At 47.2% G+C, this 16,262-nt stretch overlaps 1 protein-coding gene across 4 annotated transcripts in view; it reads left to right on the plus strand.

The window, feature by feature from the left end:
• Positions 1 to 16,262, plus strand: part of LYPD6 (LY6/PLAUR domain containing 6) — a 43,764-nt gene that overhangs the window by 6,979 nt on the left and 20,523 nt on the right. Inside the window, exons 3-4 of one of the 4 annotated variants that reach the window (XM_050339712.1) lie at positions 3,501 to 3,794; positions 4,111 to 4,290. The gene's annotated coding sequence lies outside the window, so the exon portion shown is untranslated. Of the gene's footprint in view, positions 1 to 3,432; positions 3,795 to 4,110; positions 4,291 to 8,401; positions 8,481 to 13,995; positions 14,070 to 16,262 lie in introns of those variants that run through there. The other 3 variants (XM_050339710.1, XM_050339714.1, XM_050339713.1) reach the window with 3 other exon arrangements.

Below are 16,262 nucleotides of genomic sequence, written 5' to 3' on the forward strand. Positions count from 1 at the left end.
GAAACCAAGGACTGTTCGGGCATGCAGGAACCCAAACCTTACATTTGCAAGAGGACTACAAACCTCTGATAGCTTGGGATTTGTCTCCAAGGTGTGCTGTCGTTGAATCTTCCACCAGATGAGTCGATTTGGAAGAATTTTGGAGCTTTTTGGTCGAGTTTCTTTGGTGGAAATTCTAATGACGTTGATCTTTGAGCTCGTTCTTGCTGACTGGGTCACGTGGAGCTTCTCCTCCACCAACACCCCCAAATCCTTCTTTTCTTTTGCTACTCCAGCATCCAGCCCCCATTCCACGAGGCCAAAGGTCAGTGGTTTAGGTTTTGTCTTCCAAAATCTCGGTTTAATCCAGGAGGTTACAGAAAATTCGCGGTGTCCCTTCATGGGACCCACCTGCAATCCCTGAGCTGCTCTTTCAGAAGCACCCACGTGCTGGGTGCTCCTGGCAAAGCTTCCACAGAGAGATAAATACGTGACCAAAAGTGGCAGAAGGCTCTCAAAAGAGGAGACAAGAACATCTAATTTAGACAGATGTTGTATTTGATGCCGTGCAGGACTATAAATAGTGAGGGTTAATAGGAGAGTTCCTGTTCTGAGGCACAGATGCCAAGCCCAGCCTTGTGCCTGGACTAGTCTGGGTCATGATGAACACAGAGAGTGAAATAACAGTCCCAGCTTAGCTCTTTTCCCAGTGTTTATGGGGAATTTGAGGAATCCTTTCTAGCAGTGCTGAGCTTTCATCTCCCCCAGCCACGAACTGATGGTTCATCAACCACTGCCAAAGCAAGAGATGAATAAAAGCAAGAAATGAATAAAAGCCATTGAATGCTGGCACTGGAGGTACTGTTAAATACTAATGGGTTTCATGTCTGGCCAATTAGGAAGTGTCTGAAGACATGTGACGATCTAAATCTATTTTTATATTGTGCCCAAAGGCAGAGTCCCAGCATTTATGGCCCCCCCCCCAAAATCCCTGAAGGAACAGATGCCAGTCACTCATTCACCATAAGGATCTGCTCACAACAGAGCTGGTGCTGCCCTCTGTGAACATTAATTCTTTCATGTAACATTTTAAATCAATGGATTAATAATAGCTATTAATAGCTGGCCTTTGGTGCTTCGGAATTCCCCAGTTTGGCTTGGCTGGGACACACTGGGCTGTTGTGGTTTAATTGGTGCTCAGGAGCTGCCTCCAAGATCACATGTCAGGGCTCAGGCTCCCAGCAAAGGGATGCACGTGGTGCCTGGATCCTCCTCGGGAGGGGAAAGCAGTGCCTTTCACAGTAAATTACACAGCTTTTTTTATGGCTGACATGAATTATTTCGTTAATCCTCCGCCCCGTACGGGGCTCCTGGAACGCTTTACAATTTGTTTCAGTAGCTGACATAATTTTATGAGTTGTTTTAACAATGGGTTTTTTTACACAACAAAGGGTTTTGAAATAACCCCTGTGCGTGCACACACAGGCAGGGAGGTGCTCCCTCCTCTGGGTACTAAAGGAGAGAGCTGGAATGAATTGATTCATCTAAACCCCTGAAAATCAGGCGTTTTGACCTCATAATCTCCCTACAGGAACACAGGGCTTTTGTAGCCTTCCCAAGACTTACAGCCCTTCTAATCCCCAAGCTGTGTTGGGATTTCTTGCCTGTCCTGTCAAACTTTTCATCTTCCTGGTGTCGTCTCCCAGCCCTGCTGCTCCTTTTCTCTTCTCTAAGCTCCTGGTTTTGTTCTCATTGATTCATTGGGATGACTCACCAGCACTGAAAGCACCAGACAGGTCATTCTCTTCCTATTAATGGCATTTGTGGAGATAAACATGGAAATAATTAGGTATGTGTAATTAAATCCTGTGTGTCGGTTGAGGTTTTTTTGGTCTGAGGGATGATTTGAGCGGAGTCAGGAGCTCTGTCCCAGGCTGTCCACCCTCTGTTGGCAATGCTCAGTGTCTGTGCCACTCTTGTAACCACCTTTTCTGCCCTGAAAAGGAGATTTCTTTCTCTACTCATTAATTTTTGGGGTAATGCTGGCTACCACCTCCATCCACAGAGCAGCACCGTGGCCACCCAAAGCAAGCCAGGGAGATGCCCCTCCTTAAACTAAAAGAGGAGAGATTTAGATTAGATATTGGGAAGGAATTGCTGGCTGGGAGGGTGGGCAGGCCCTGGCACAGGTTGGGCAGAGAAGCTGTGGCTGCCCCTGGATCCCTGGCAGTGTCCAAGGCCAGGTTGGAGCAACCTGGGCTAGTGGAAGGTGTCCCAGGGGGTGGAACAAATTGATCCTTAATTTCCCTTCCATCCTAACCCATTCTGTGATTCCATCATTCCTGGCCCAAGCAACTCCCTATCTCTGCCTGGGGCTGCCATAGCTTCCTCCTTGCACGGAATTCCCAGCTCCTGCTCTCTCCATCCCAGTGCTGCCTGCTCAGCACGGAGTTCTTGTCCTCCACACCCAGCCCTGACTAAGTTCTTACACCCAGAGCTGGGACCTGCCTTTCAGATCTCCTGCCCCAGCAGCTCCTGGTCCAGCAGCACCCTCAGCTCTGGTCCTGGAGCAGGACAAGGACAGGGATCGTGTCCTGCCCATGCCAGGGTTTGTTCCTCAGTGCCTTAAAGGTTTCCCCAAGCCTCTTTATCCGTTGCTCTTCTAGACCATTTCCCTCTTTCCCACTCACTTTCCAAGTGCCTCTTCCAGCCTTTGTCTGACTTTTGGGATGCAGAAGGAGGTCTGCCCTCCACCCTGAGTTAGTGCTCAATTACACAGTATTTTTCATGCAAACCCCTAAGGAATCTTTAAAATTAATATTTAAACTTCAGGAGCCCTAAGAGAAAAACATGGACTTCTCCAAGAGGTGAAAAAAAAAAAAAAAAAAGGCAATTAATTCAAGAATTCTGACTTTGCAACCCTCACGGTAAGAGTGGTTGTATCAACAGAGCAACTCGTAGAAAGTTAAATTACACATAGGAGCGTGCACGTGGCACTGCTCAAAACCCAGGGGGACAAACCCACCTTTGGCCGTGTCAGAGAGGTGTCTGAGCGAGCCTGTGTTTTACAGACGCTGTTCCCATGAACGCTGCAAGGAGGAAGCAGGAGCAGGAAAGACCTGCCCGAGCCCCTGCCCCTGATTTGTGTGCCGGGAGAGCAGTGGGAATGGGAGACGGGTTGTGCAGCTTCTCCCAGGAGCATTCCTGCCTTTAGCAGCAGCTTCCAACTGGCAGCCGAAGCTGATTTAATAGTAATGCTTCCTTTTTTTTTTTTTTTTTTAAATGAATTGTTGCTTAGACTGTTTTGAATACTTTCTGCATGACTAATTAATGAGCCGAAATGATTTAAATTGCGCTGTTGAACTTCGGAACGCGCGAACAGACGGCTCTTCTTCAACATTTTATCTCATCTCGGCCGTCGCAGGGACTGGGGCGGGGGTTGGGGAGGGGGGTATTGCTTGTTATCTAAAAGCCACTTAAGTGAGCTAAAATGTGATGTCATGTTCTCTAAATACACCGAGGCATTTGTGCTCAGTCTGCCGAGACGCAGCGCTGTGATAAACCTAATTACGGCCTTTTCACGATAACGAAACCCGGCTGGAAAACTGGCAGGAGATGAAAAACCTGCAGCCTCGCTCACATGCGGAGTTTGTGCTTGGGTAAAGCGTTCCGTAACATCACGCCGGGAGAACCCGGAGTGATTCACCGCTGGAAGGACGCTCCCAGCTGGAGCGGGGAGTTGGAACTCGCTCGCTTGGTGACCCTCGGGAAGAGCGGCATCAGCCCCGCCGAGCGGGAAAGCTGCTGGGAATAAGGTAACCCCGGAGCCAGGAGAGCTTGTGTTTCGCCTTTGAGGTGTTTGGGTCGCTGCTCTCCGCTGCTCGGGACGCGATTCCTCTCCCTTTTGGCTGCTAATTTGAATTCGTGCTTATTTTTTTTCCTTCCTCCCCTCCCGCCCCGGAACAAAGACGGCTTGTGTAAGAGAGCAGGATAACAACCTAATTGTTTGATGTGTATATAAACGCCTGAAATAATGCGGCATCTAATTTTTAATGAAGCATGAAGTGAAAAGCTAGAGCTCAGCACAATCCCTGCCCGCCGGAGATCCTAATCTTCCCTTCCCCGGCACAGGAGAGCGCTCCATGAGCCGGCCCCGGGAGGGAACCGAGCCCAACCTGCAGCCCCGGCTCCCGCATCCCTGGGTCCCGCATCCCCGAATCCCGCATTCCTGGCTCCCGCGGTCCCCCGGCCGCCGAGGGCGCGATGGAAACTCCCTGAACGTCGACCGGCTGGAAAATACGTGCTGCAAAGGTACATAAACCCTTTCTAAGCCTCCCTTCTAACCCTTTTCTTTATTGTTTTCTCTATTTTTCTCTATTGTTTTCTCCATTGCTTCTCTATTGTTTGTCCATTGTTTTTTCTCTGTTGTTTTCTCTATTGTTACAGCGAAAAAAAAGCCACTTTTTTTTACTCGGGAAGTCACTCGGCTTGACACGTGCTTAGGAAAACAAACCGTGTCTGTGTCGAGTTAAAGGGGGAAAAAAAAAATGCCCTTTTTCAAGCTCGTTCAGCCCCCGGGCGGGTGATTCCAGCTGGATTTGGGGACCATCTCTCCATTCTCGGAGCAGAACCGGCCCCGCGTTTTTGCGAGCGGGTTTGGGGGCTTTCAGGGGGTTCCAGCAGAACCCCCCGGGGGTCGGAGCGCTCCTTCCCCTCCAAATGTCCCTCTCCTCTCCCCAAAAGTCACCGGTTTGGGGGGTCCCAGCCACAGGAGCGGCTTCTCCCGGTGCTTTCAGCGCTGGAGGGGGTGATGGAGGCGCTCCCAGGGCTGGTCCTGCCCCGCTCCCCAGCGGGGCTCTGGGCTCTGGCAGCAGACTCTGGGTGTGATTCTTATTTTCATTTATTTTGATTGTTGAGAGCCTGCTCGTGGAAGCGTAGTTCTTTACAAATTGTTTTCCGAGGAAAAGCAAATGAAATAATCGGACGTGTTGTGAGTTTTTGTAAAAAGAGAAATGCCACCGCTGCAGGAGGGCTTGCCGAGCTTCCCTGTTAATGAAAAAATATCGCTGTAAAAAATCACGGAATGGTTTGGGTTGGAAGGGACCTTAAGGCTCATTTCATTCCATCCCCCTGCCGCGGGCAGGGAAACCTTCCACTAGATCATGTTGCTCGAAGCCTCATCCAGCCTAGCCTGGACTGAATTAAATTAAAAATTAAATTAATTTCATGGATAAATAGTTGTGTTTCCAGTTGTAGCCGGTGTGTGTGCTCTTTCTGGCTAAAATATTTTTTTTGAGTAAATATTAACCATTTATTAATTATAATTACATTCTCTAGCTAAACACTCCGTTCCATCCCTTGCCAGTACAGTAAACTGTACAATTTGTCATGAGCCCACATGATTTCTGTTAAATTTTGTAAATTTTTCTGTGGCAATAAATATGGAAACCTGCCCAAAAACTGTGGGAGTACCTGCAGGAATATCCCTTGTGTGTAATACAGTACGTTGTAAGGTGAGTGTCAGTTGATTTTTCCAGCATCAGAAGCCCAGGCTGCCCAGAAAGGCTGTGATTAATTTTTTTTTTTTCACTTTAAGATTCACTGTCAGGCCACACCAGACACAGGGCTGATGCTTATCACGAATTGTCAACTTCCAGTGGGCAGAACTGGCAAAATACATGTATTTTCTATAGAAAAAAAAAAAATTATTATGTTGCATCAGAGATTTTGTTCAGTGGAAATTATTGTAAATAGCACAGATCCCAGTGTGAACTGGGTGGAAATCCCCAGTGTTGCCATTAACATACCTTCAGAACAACCTCTGGTGAATTTTTTTCCTGCTTTTATTGCCGTGGAAATGCTGTTTTGCACCGAGATAGCGGGATCTGGATGGCTCAAAGCTCGGTGTCAGGAGGTCAGGCTGGCTCTGCATCCCCACCCGGATCGCAGACCTGTGAGTTTGGTTTCCCGGTGTGGAAACACAACAGTGCCAGTCTCTGTGTGTAATGAGCGCTCAGGGAAGGACAGGTGGAATGGAAACTTCGATATTCCTGCTCTGGTTGTGGTTGGGGACGAGCTTTCGGTGTCAGGAGGTGTCAGGACGAGGTTCCCCCACGGGATCTGCGTTTGCTCGGCCGTGGAACAAGGTAAAAACAAACCACGGGTGAAACACTCCTGGGGGGGGTGGTGACCACCAAAATGGGCACAGTGATTTAGCTCATTAGCACTGCTCAGCTAAAATAATTCCCAACACTCCAGTGATTGGTTATGCAAACAGCCAGGCCAGGCTTTTAATCGGGCTTGCCCTCGGGTCTAACCCTGCTGCCTGCGGACAGACCCGAGAGGTGCCAGCAGAGAGGGAATCCGACCCTTCCAGTTTCCACTGGAGTTTTTTTAGGCCAGTGCTGACATAAAAACATTTGAAAAGCCATGCTGGCTGCGTTACAGTGGAAGATTTGTTCGCTGTAAATCTAAAACTTTATTTATGCGTCAGCGATCCGCCGGTTCAATTATTTGGCATCGGCGTGTCTGATCGTGAGTCTGATTTCCTCTGATTCTCCGGTGTAAAAGGCGAAGTTTAAGTTACCATGGAGTTTGGAAATAGAATAAATTATTTTCTTTCAGTTCTGCTGATGAGTAGGGGTGGGGTTTTGCACAGGAACCCGAGCCTGCATCTCATGATTTACCCAGTTAGAAACCGGATCGATGGGCGATGAACGAGTTTAAAATACTCGCTGCCCGTCCTTCGACGTGTCGTTCAACCACTCTTGGACCTGGGGGCAGTAAGTTCCAACCTCCCCCCCTTCCTTTTCCTGGCCCCCAGGTTGCACCTTGTGCCTGTCAAACTGATGTGATGGGACGGGCAGGGCGAGTCGCTGGGGTCAAGTGACGCAACGGCCGCGCTTGGGCCGAGCCAACCCCGCAGGGGAGCGTGGAGGTGTCTCGGTGGTTCGGTCCCATGGGGCTCAGCGAGGCCCATTTAGTCAAAATGGGCTCATTTGCCTTGAAAAACAAACTGTTATTTTAATCCTGGGGCGGCTGACGTGGTCCCAGGGTATAAAAGGTGGCGTGTCCTGGGTTGCTGACGGGCGTCTGCCCCGGGTGGGGAGAGATTTACTGAGTGACAGCAGCACAGAGTCGGTGGGAAGGTGGAATTTCTGCTGGTTCTTTGGCACTCTGGATAGATTTTTACGTTAGGCAATACCTTCTTGTGATGTAATTGGTGAGGCAGGATGAAAGTCCAAATATAACTCGTGTTTATGTAATTTATTTTTCAAATTAGTTTGGATTCTGTGATTTTTTTGTCGGAGGATGGGTTAGTTTGAATAACAGGACTCATCAGAAAGTCTTCTTTCTGTTATAAGGGGGATAATTCCTCATGGTTTTCCATGTTACAATGCCTGGGGTAGACCTTAGGTGCCCATTTTCCCCCTGAGTGTGTTCTTTGTTGTGTGGTGTGACCTACTGAGAGAGGAGCGTGGTTCTTATCCCTCAGTCACCATATGTTCCCAGAAATAATCATCGTTTTCCGTCACTCCCAGGATTTGGCCTGTTGTGTGTCCACAGGACTTTGTTGTCTCTGGCAGAGTTTTTGTGAATTTACTGTGGAAATTCTGATGGTTTCCACAGTAGGGATGGAGATCTGCAGGCAGCACATCCTTCATCGTTGTAAACTCCTTAAATATTGAATTTTGCATATAAAATAAACTCATGATTTTGTTGGGTTCTGAAAATAAATGAAATTATTTTCTTGGGTTTTTTCCCAGATAAAAGACATTTTAAACAGCTTCTACCGTGGCATAACTGGATTTTAGATCTGATATTCAGGTGGCAGAAAGGCAAAAGGCTTTCTCATGGTTTTTTGTTCTCAGGAGGAGAAAAGAAGTTTGCTTTACTGAGCAAACTTCACTTGAGGCAACCCAGAGTTGAACCATTTGTGAAATGAATTAGGATTTACCTGCTTAGCAAAGGTAGAATTTTATACACACTAAGATCTGGGAATAGAGTTGGGTGTTCAGACATTGAAGCCCTGATTTTGGGGGAAATGGTAAAATAAAACCCCTTGATCTGACCCAGCAAATCCCCACAGCGCAGACCATGAGCCCCAGTTCTGAGGGAGCTGCTTCCTCAAAACTCCCCTTCTTCTCCTGGTTATCACTTGGCACGTTTGGGTTACAAAAAAAAAAGGGAGAAAATTCCACATAAATGGTGTCGTTCCAACCTGTGCACTGCCCAGCTTCGTGCCTACGTGACCCCCGCTCGGCCCCTTCTCCGGCGTCGCGCGATTCCCTGTGAATCCACAATATTCCCATTGACGGGGGGGGGCAGCAGTGCCCAGGCATTAAGAGTGGGGCTCTCCCCCCGGGGGTGCTGCAGATGCACAGCGGGAGCTGCTCCTCGTGCCGGGCCTCGGCTCGGCTGGAACGCTCGGGAAATTCAGAGCTGAACATCGGGAAGCGCTTCGGATGAGGACCTAAAATATCCCGTCTGCTCCTCCGTCGGTGTGTGTGTCTCTGAGTAAGCTTTGGCAGGGGCTCCCCTCGCCTCATTTTATGTAAATATATTTTAAAATGGATATAAATAGCTAAATATCTTCTGTGTATGCTAAAAATGACAGGAATCGAGGGGAGGAATAAACTCAGTTATAATTAAAATTCATCATATCTTTTACCCTTTTATAGGAACTACTTACAAGTATATAAAATTTCTGTTTAAACTCCGAGCGGTTCATCTGCCTTTTAATTGTCTTCCCCTACAAGTGCCTTTAATAGAATCACATAAATTGCTGTCATCAAATCGTGCCTGCAATTACTTCATATCAGTCAACCCTCTGCTTTTGTGTGCCTCTGCTTTCATCTCCCTAGCTGGGGTGCAGAGCAATTATGACTTGGAGGCAGGTGACTGACTCCCAGTGGGATGATCCCGTGGATACAGAAGGTATTTGCCTGGCAAAAGGGGCATGGAAGTATTTCAGCATCAGGCAGGCTGCAGAATTCCTGGGGTTTGGATCGAGGAGGGTCTTTCCACGTGCTGCGAGAAGGAAAAGTGTGTAAATTGATTATCAGGCCGAATTATTCGGATTCAGGAATTTGGTTATAATGTAGTGAGTAAAATGACTCTGGGAAGCTGGAGTTCAGGCAGACAGGGTGTTCTCCTGGTGTTTTATATTCAGAAATGCCAAAGGCTGAATGAGGACCTTGTCTAATTTTGAGCTTATTAGATCTGGCTGTGAAAAAAAATCCTCAAAAATACCTTTTCTCAGGAAATTATACAAATCATTGCTCTGTTGGTGTTTATTTTTTATTCATTAATTACAATCTCCTCCCTAAATACTTGGAAATCACTGATTGCAGTCGCTGTTCCCTTTCACCGTTATCGTTCCTTTATCCATGAGGAGATTTTCAGATGGAATCACCTCTCAGTGTGAGTCCATGCTGATTTCCAGCACTTGGGCTGGGGTGATTGCAGCTCATTGTCCTTCTGTGCCACGAGATTCACGCTCCCATTATGGAAATCGGGATTTTTTTTTGGTCTGGCTGATGGAGGGAGAGGCCTGACCAGATAATTTCTGGGGGGTTTAATCAGCTGTAGGATGGATTATTAAAGTAAATAAAGTGGTGTGCCCTGGCAGACAAGGTGAAGATGTGCCATAAAGTTTTTAGTCACTTGAAAATAAGGTTGTGAGGAAGGAGAAGGACAATCAACCCAGAATATTTTTTCACTTACACCCTTGGATTTCTCTTTGCCAGCTCCAACTTCCTCCTGCAGATTTTAACTCCTCGTCTCACGTCCACGTGCCTGATTTTGGGCTAAATTCCACCAGGTTCCTTTTGAGATGTCACTTCTGAATAATTGAATCAAAACTAATTAGGTGCAGATGTGTGGACAACCAGATGTTGAGGGCAAACAATAGCTCTTGTCTAGCAGAAGAATGGAAGGCCTTGATCAAATTTTAGCATCTGAAGTTCTCGCTCTGTGCATCTGTGGCTCAAGTCAGACGGTCTCAGGGGCTTTCCCTGACCACAGTCCCAAGGAGCAGCAGTTTAATCTCACCCCAGATTGACTGTTTTCACAGTTGTGACGTCCACTTGCAGTTGATTTGGACTTGATTAGTATTTTTGTATAAATAGCCATCTCGTGACATTTGAGTGTGAATCTTATGTAGGTCTGAAAACATGAAATAAAACAGACCCTTTTGAATTTTCATGAACAAGGCAAACCTTCAAATAAACACGCTTTTAACATGAGCATTAATGCATTTTCATGACCAATTTGGCTTATTCTTTTACTGTGCATTTTTAAATATTTAACAGAGTTCAAGTTGGGTTTTTTTCATATTTTATATTTATTACCTCTACGGAGCTCTCTGTTTTTGTGGATGTCACGAACAATCAGACTTTTCTCTGCATGTTAACAAATCAGACCATAAATATTTAGCCAAGGCAGTTTGTTTTCCTAGGATTCTTGTCTTAGTAGAACAAGACTCTGAAGCTAAACCAGCGCAGGGCTGGGATTTCATAGAAATCCCACCCGGTTCGTCCTCCCAGACAAACATTTGGGGCTAACCTGCCGAGGAAGCAGATGCCAGTCTGCAGATATTAAGAGTTAATATCTCTTGAGGATGTGTTCATGCTCTTAAGGAGCTTCCAGCCCTCAGAGAGGCTCCTGGGCAGCGGGATCCGAGGGGCTGGAGCGGCGTCTCCGGCCACGGCGTCGGAGGAAGGGGTGAGTGAAGCCTTGGGAGATGCCCTTCGGAGCCCACTGCACATGTTGAGCTCCAACCTGTGTCCCTGGGGTAGTGGTGGTGGCTCTGGGGAGTTTTACAGGGGTTCCAAAGCGTTTTGTTTGGTGGATAATAATTATAGAGGTTTGGAGCAGCTGAGGGGGTCAACAAGGAGGAGTTTGAGGGGAGTGAAAATGTTCTTGGTGCCCAAGAAAAGATTAAGTGGCCTTGTTGTCCTTGTTTTACCTCCTCTCTCTGCTGAATGATGAGTGTGTGCATCCATATACATAAAAAATACCTATATAAATCCATATAAAATATCCATTTTAAAGTGTATAAAATACGTGTGTAAATATACAGATCTATATATTTGTTAGTCGGTCTTGGAGGACTGAAAAGATTTTAAAGCTGTTTTATCAGCATCTGACAAACTGCTTTGTGGGACTGACAGTTGCCTTGCTATTAAGTGGTTTTCAAGAGGAATTTAGCTTGTAGGTACCAAGCCTACACTGCTTCAACATGTGACAGACTACAAAGTAATTTTATGTGGTTCTAAAAATAAATGCAATTATTTTCTTACTTTTTCCCAGATAGAAGATATTTTAAACAGCTTCTGCCTTGGTATAACTGGAATTTAGATCTGATATTCAGGTGGCAGAAAGGCAAAAGGCTTTCTCATGGGTTTTTTTGTTCTCAGGAGGAGCTGCTTTACTGAGCAAACTTCACTTGAGGCAACCCAGAGTTGAACCATTTGCGAAATGAATTAGGATTTACCTGCTTAGCAAAGGTAGAATTTTATACACACTAAAGTGTTTTGTCTGGGAACAGAGCTGAGTTGTTCAGACCACAAGCCCCTGGTTTTGGGGGAACTGGTAAAATAAAAACCTTTGAGTCTGACCCAGTTTTAACATCAAATTCCCCACAGTGCAGACCGTGAGCCCCAGTTGTGAGGAAGCTGCTTCCTTACAACTTTGTGTCTCATTCTGGTTTGTAAGTCCATTTTTTCCCATTATTGGGGCACCTGAAATGTTTTTCTTTCTTTCTCTGTCGAAGTTTGGTGAGGGTTATCTTTTGGTTTGGTGGTCTTTTTGGGGCTGGGATCTTTGGTGTCTAACGAGGTGCTGATCCAAGCTGCAGCGTTCCCTTAACTGAGGCAGTGGGAGGATGTTCCCAGTGCGTGTTCCCTGATTTCCCAGCCTCTGCCTTCATGTCCAGCTTGCTGAAATGCCACTGATGGGTCTGGAGGAACCACTGAGTGACCCAGTGGTGGTGGGAATTGGGGGTTTCTCCCCTCACCTTGAAAGTCTGATGCCTGTAAAACTTTTTAGCACTTCTAATAATTGAAAAGTACTGATTTCCTCGCTGGCTCTTAAATGCCTCTTAGTGGATTACTTTGAATCACATCCACTAAGAGCTTGATCATCTGCCAGCCCCCAGAGTTGGGCCAGAGCTTTGTAAATTAATGAGCTCAAGGTGATTAGCACAGGTTGGGTGCTTTGGACCGTGCACCAAATTGTTCCCGTGCAAGGTGTGCAGCCCTGGATGTCTGTCACGGTTTAACTCCTGTGCTGGGAGAGGGGGGGGATTGTTTTGACTGCCAAGCCAGGAAAAAAACCATGGAGGAACTGTCTGATTGCAGAGGAGGAAAATCAGATTGAGGTTCCAAAAGTAGGATCAGCCTGATAACCACAGCTCTGTTGTGGAGACACTTGTTGCTGTGATAATTCCATCTCACTCCAAGGCTGTTGTGCGTTTAACAGCTTTGTATCCCATATCCATTCACAGGATGTGTTGTGGGAGGATGTAGCACATCAAACCTCCGGGGGAAGGGGTTTTTTAAGTCTTGCAGCAGCACTTCTGTGTCTCTTTGTGAAGGGGAAAATGCCTTGGAATGAATATGTTGGTACATGTGTGGGAGGCAGGCTGAGTTCTGTGGACACCAGCACACCTTCAAGGACAGAAACTGAGCTCTTGTTACCCAGCAGGGCAACTTCTGCTGATGCATTTAGAACTCCCACTACCTGCAGAATTTTTTTTAAAATACAGTAACTTTCAGTAAAATGTTGCTTTCTTTGCAGGCAGGAAAAACCCCCTTGTATTTCATAAGCTCTGAGACAGATCCAGTGATGATAGAAAAATAATGTGCACTGGATATCCCAAGTCCCTCTGGCATTTGTGATGCCCAGGGCAGTTTTGCAGTGGAGGTCTCATTCCTGAGGCTGATCCCATTCCTGCCTGCATTCAGGAATGGAGAGCACTTCCAAGCCCTTGGCTTGAGTTTTGGTCTAAAATACCCGATAACAGTGGTATTTGTCTTCCCTCAGTTTTAATCTCTGATCAGCATCCATGGAGGGCAGGTTGGAACCAAATGATCTTTCAGGTCCCTTCCAACCCAAACCACTCTATCATTCATTCTGTATAACTGCTTTTCCGAGCAATTTTTATCTTCAGAGTCCTCTTCTTCCCACATTTGTGTGAAAAAGCTTCATGCTTGTTGGACATCATCACCAGCTTTCTTGAGGGAGGATTATTTTCAAGGTGATCTGTCCTGGAAAGATTTCATGTGCTCCCAGCAGCTGTCAGCAGCATCTGACAGGGCTGGAGCAGCTGATCATTTGTTGCATTTTCCCCATTATTCCAAAGTGTTTCGAGGAAAACTTTAATATCTGCTTGTTCTTTTCGAGTCCCAAGTACCTGCAGCTCTGGCTCAGTCAAGCTGGCATTTTTCAGGGCATTGTGTGGCACAAGAGGTGCACTCAGACTGGTTCATTACTCAGCAGTGAAGCTCCTGAGTGGTCTCCAGTGGGGCATTAAATCTCCTTGTACCTCCAGGAGGTGTAAATACTTTGTCAGTCCTTGGTTGTCTCATCTCCCAGGGTTTAGGTTCATCCAGTTGGACTCATGGAACACAGAACTCATACTTGTGGTCCACTCCTGATTGTCTGGGTGGCTGGAGAAGCAGCCAGGTGCCTCTGAAGATGGGATATTGGGAAGGAATTGCTGGCTGGGAGGGTGGGCAGGCCCTGGCACAGGTTGGGCAGAGAAGCTGTGGCTGCCCCTGGATCCCTGGAAGTGTCCAAGGCCAGGTTGGACGGGGCTTGGAGCAACCTGGGCTGGTGGAAGGTGTCCCTGCCCATGGCAGGGGGTGGAACTGGATGAACTTTGAAGTCCCTTCCCACCCAACCCATCCTCTGATAACAGGGTGCACTCGTGCAGGTGAAGTGCTGTTAAAACCAAGCCTTGCTGTGAGTTGTGACATCTAAATTTCAGATCCTCTTATCATTCCAAACCAACAGTAACTCCTCTGTCTCCAGCCGTGGTTTGAGGTTTTGTCTTCCACCCCTTCCACGTGCTCAGCATTTGGGAGGTGAGCACCTTTTTGGGAACGTGTGTGGTGGGCAGATCTGAGCTGGGGGTTTGATCCTGCTGTTGTCCCGAAGTGTCTGTGTGTCTGTCACTGATTGAAATATAAACCCATCACACAAGAGCCCACAGTGCAATTTGTTCAGTGCCTGGAGGAGCTGAGAGTGTGATAAGATGGTGACTGTGCCTGGAGCTGGACATGCAGATTCCCATTAACCCTCGGGGTGGCGATGAAAAAATGCTCTTTTGTTCCCAGTTTAGCCCGGGAAGCTCATCTTGGCTTCTTTTAATATCCCTGCTCCAGCTGGCAGGCAGGCAGAAACGCAGTTCCATGACATCATCTCTCTGGCACAGCAGCAGGGTTTGGAGCTCCACGAGCCAGCCCCCCCTGATAACAAATCAGGATGTGAGGGATCTGTGCAGGTCTGTCACAACACGAGAAGGTTGTGCAGCACATTCTTTTATTTTATAGTTTCAGCTACTTTGCTTTTTGTGTAAAGTTTTATTTTATTATTTTATTTTTTACTTTGTTTTTTTAATTACTTTGTACTGAAGGAGTAGAAAGCAAAGACTGAAGCCACTGATTGTTTGGTTTTCTGAGACAAATAGTTTTCATGACTGTTGGGCAATGAATATGTTTATCATGACTATTGGGCATGCACTGGGACTATTTTAGGGTTTATAGTGGGTGAGTCTGGAAGAAGAAATCACTTGTTTGGGATGAGACCTTCCCTGTTTTCCTGTTAATTCTGTTGCACAGGGAAGAAATCATGGATGTGCTCAGGTTGGAAATATAAGACCAAGCTATACAGACTTATTTGTTATTTTTTTTTATTTTTCCCTTCTTTCTCTATAATTTTTCCCTTGAATGACGCTTTTTTGCCTGCTGGTTCTGGAGGAGTCAGGTGTGGTGCCCGTCCTCCTTGTAAACAAAGCTCTAACAGAAAGAGCAGACACCTGAGCAGATTAATTTCTAATTAATTCCTGCTGCTTCTCACGCTGCTGGATAACTTTATAAGGAGCTCAGGGAGATCCTGTTCCCTGGTTTGGGAGGCTTGGTTACTGCTCTCCTTATCCTGCTCATCTCGGCAGGTCTGCACCTCTTGGGTTACCTGTGCTCCACAGAAAGGTATATTTTTTAAAAGCACTTCTTGTTTTGGGAGGTTTGTTTTTTTTTTTATGCTGCTGGGTCAGAGGGGAGTGGTTTCTTGGTGGTGTGAGGTGCCAGGGTAGGGCTGGGGTGAGTTGGGGGCTTAGGAAATGAATTTTATTGTGGTTTAGGAATTGTGGGGTTTGGAGCTGTGGCTGCCACTGGGAGCTTATGTGTAAAGCTACACCGGCTCGTGGGAGGTGCCAGGTCTGGGTGGCACCCACAGCTCTGGGCAGGGGCTGGTTCTTCACTCAGCCTTTGCAGGAGGATGCTCATCTACAGCTTCCTTGGGAGGGGCAGGACTGAGCTCTGCTCTGGGTGACAGGGACAGCCCCCAGGGAATGGCTGGAGCTGTGTCAGGGCAGGCTCAGGGTGGATCTCAGGGAAAGGTTCTTCCCCCAGAGGGTGGTTGGCACTGAACAGGCTCCCCAGGGCAGTGGGCACAGCCCCAAGGCTGCCAGAGCTGCAGGAGAAAGGTTTGGATGATCCTCTGGGACACAGGGGGGGACTCTTGGGTCTGTCCTGTGCAGGGCTGAGGGTTGGACTGGGTGGTCCTTGGGGGTCCCTTCCAGCTCAGCACATTCTGGGATTCTGGGTGATCTCACCACTCATCCCCACAACATCCCTATGGAAGTGGTGTTTGAGGTCAGTGGAAGGTTTTCTGCTGACTTAAATGCCATGGCACTGAGCCCCAGAATTCCAGAGGAAAACAGAGCAGGTGAAGTGTCTCCTCCTGGGAATTTCAGTTTTTCACATGTTTTTGGAGTCAGAAAGGCTTGACACTTCAATATATAAGCAAACCCTGCTGACTTAAGCTGAGATGAGAGTGCTGGGTGTAATCACAGAGATAACTGCCCATTTTCCAGCTTGTGTATTCCTACCAGGGAATCATGGGATTGTCAGGGAATCAAAATGATTTGGGTTGGAAGGGACCTTAAAGCTCAACTCATTCCACCCCCTGCCATGGGCAGGGACTCCTTCCACTAGCCCAGGTTGCTCCAAACCCTGTCCAACCTGGCCTTGGACACTTCCAGCGATGGAGCATCT

This window comes from Myiozetetes cayanensis, unplaced genomic scaffold (genome assembly GCF_022539395.1).
Source record: "Myiozetetes cayanensis isolate MyiCay16 unplaced genomic scaffold, myiCay2020 scf9, whole genome shotgun sequence".
In the NCBI taxonomy this organism is placed as follows: domain Eukaryota; kingdom Metazoa; phylum Chordata; class Aves; order Passeriformes; family Tyrannidae; genus Myiozetetes; species Myiozetetes cayanensis.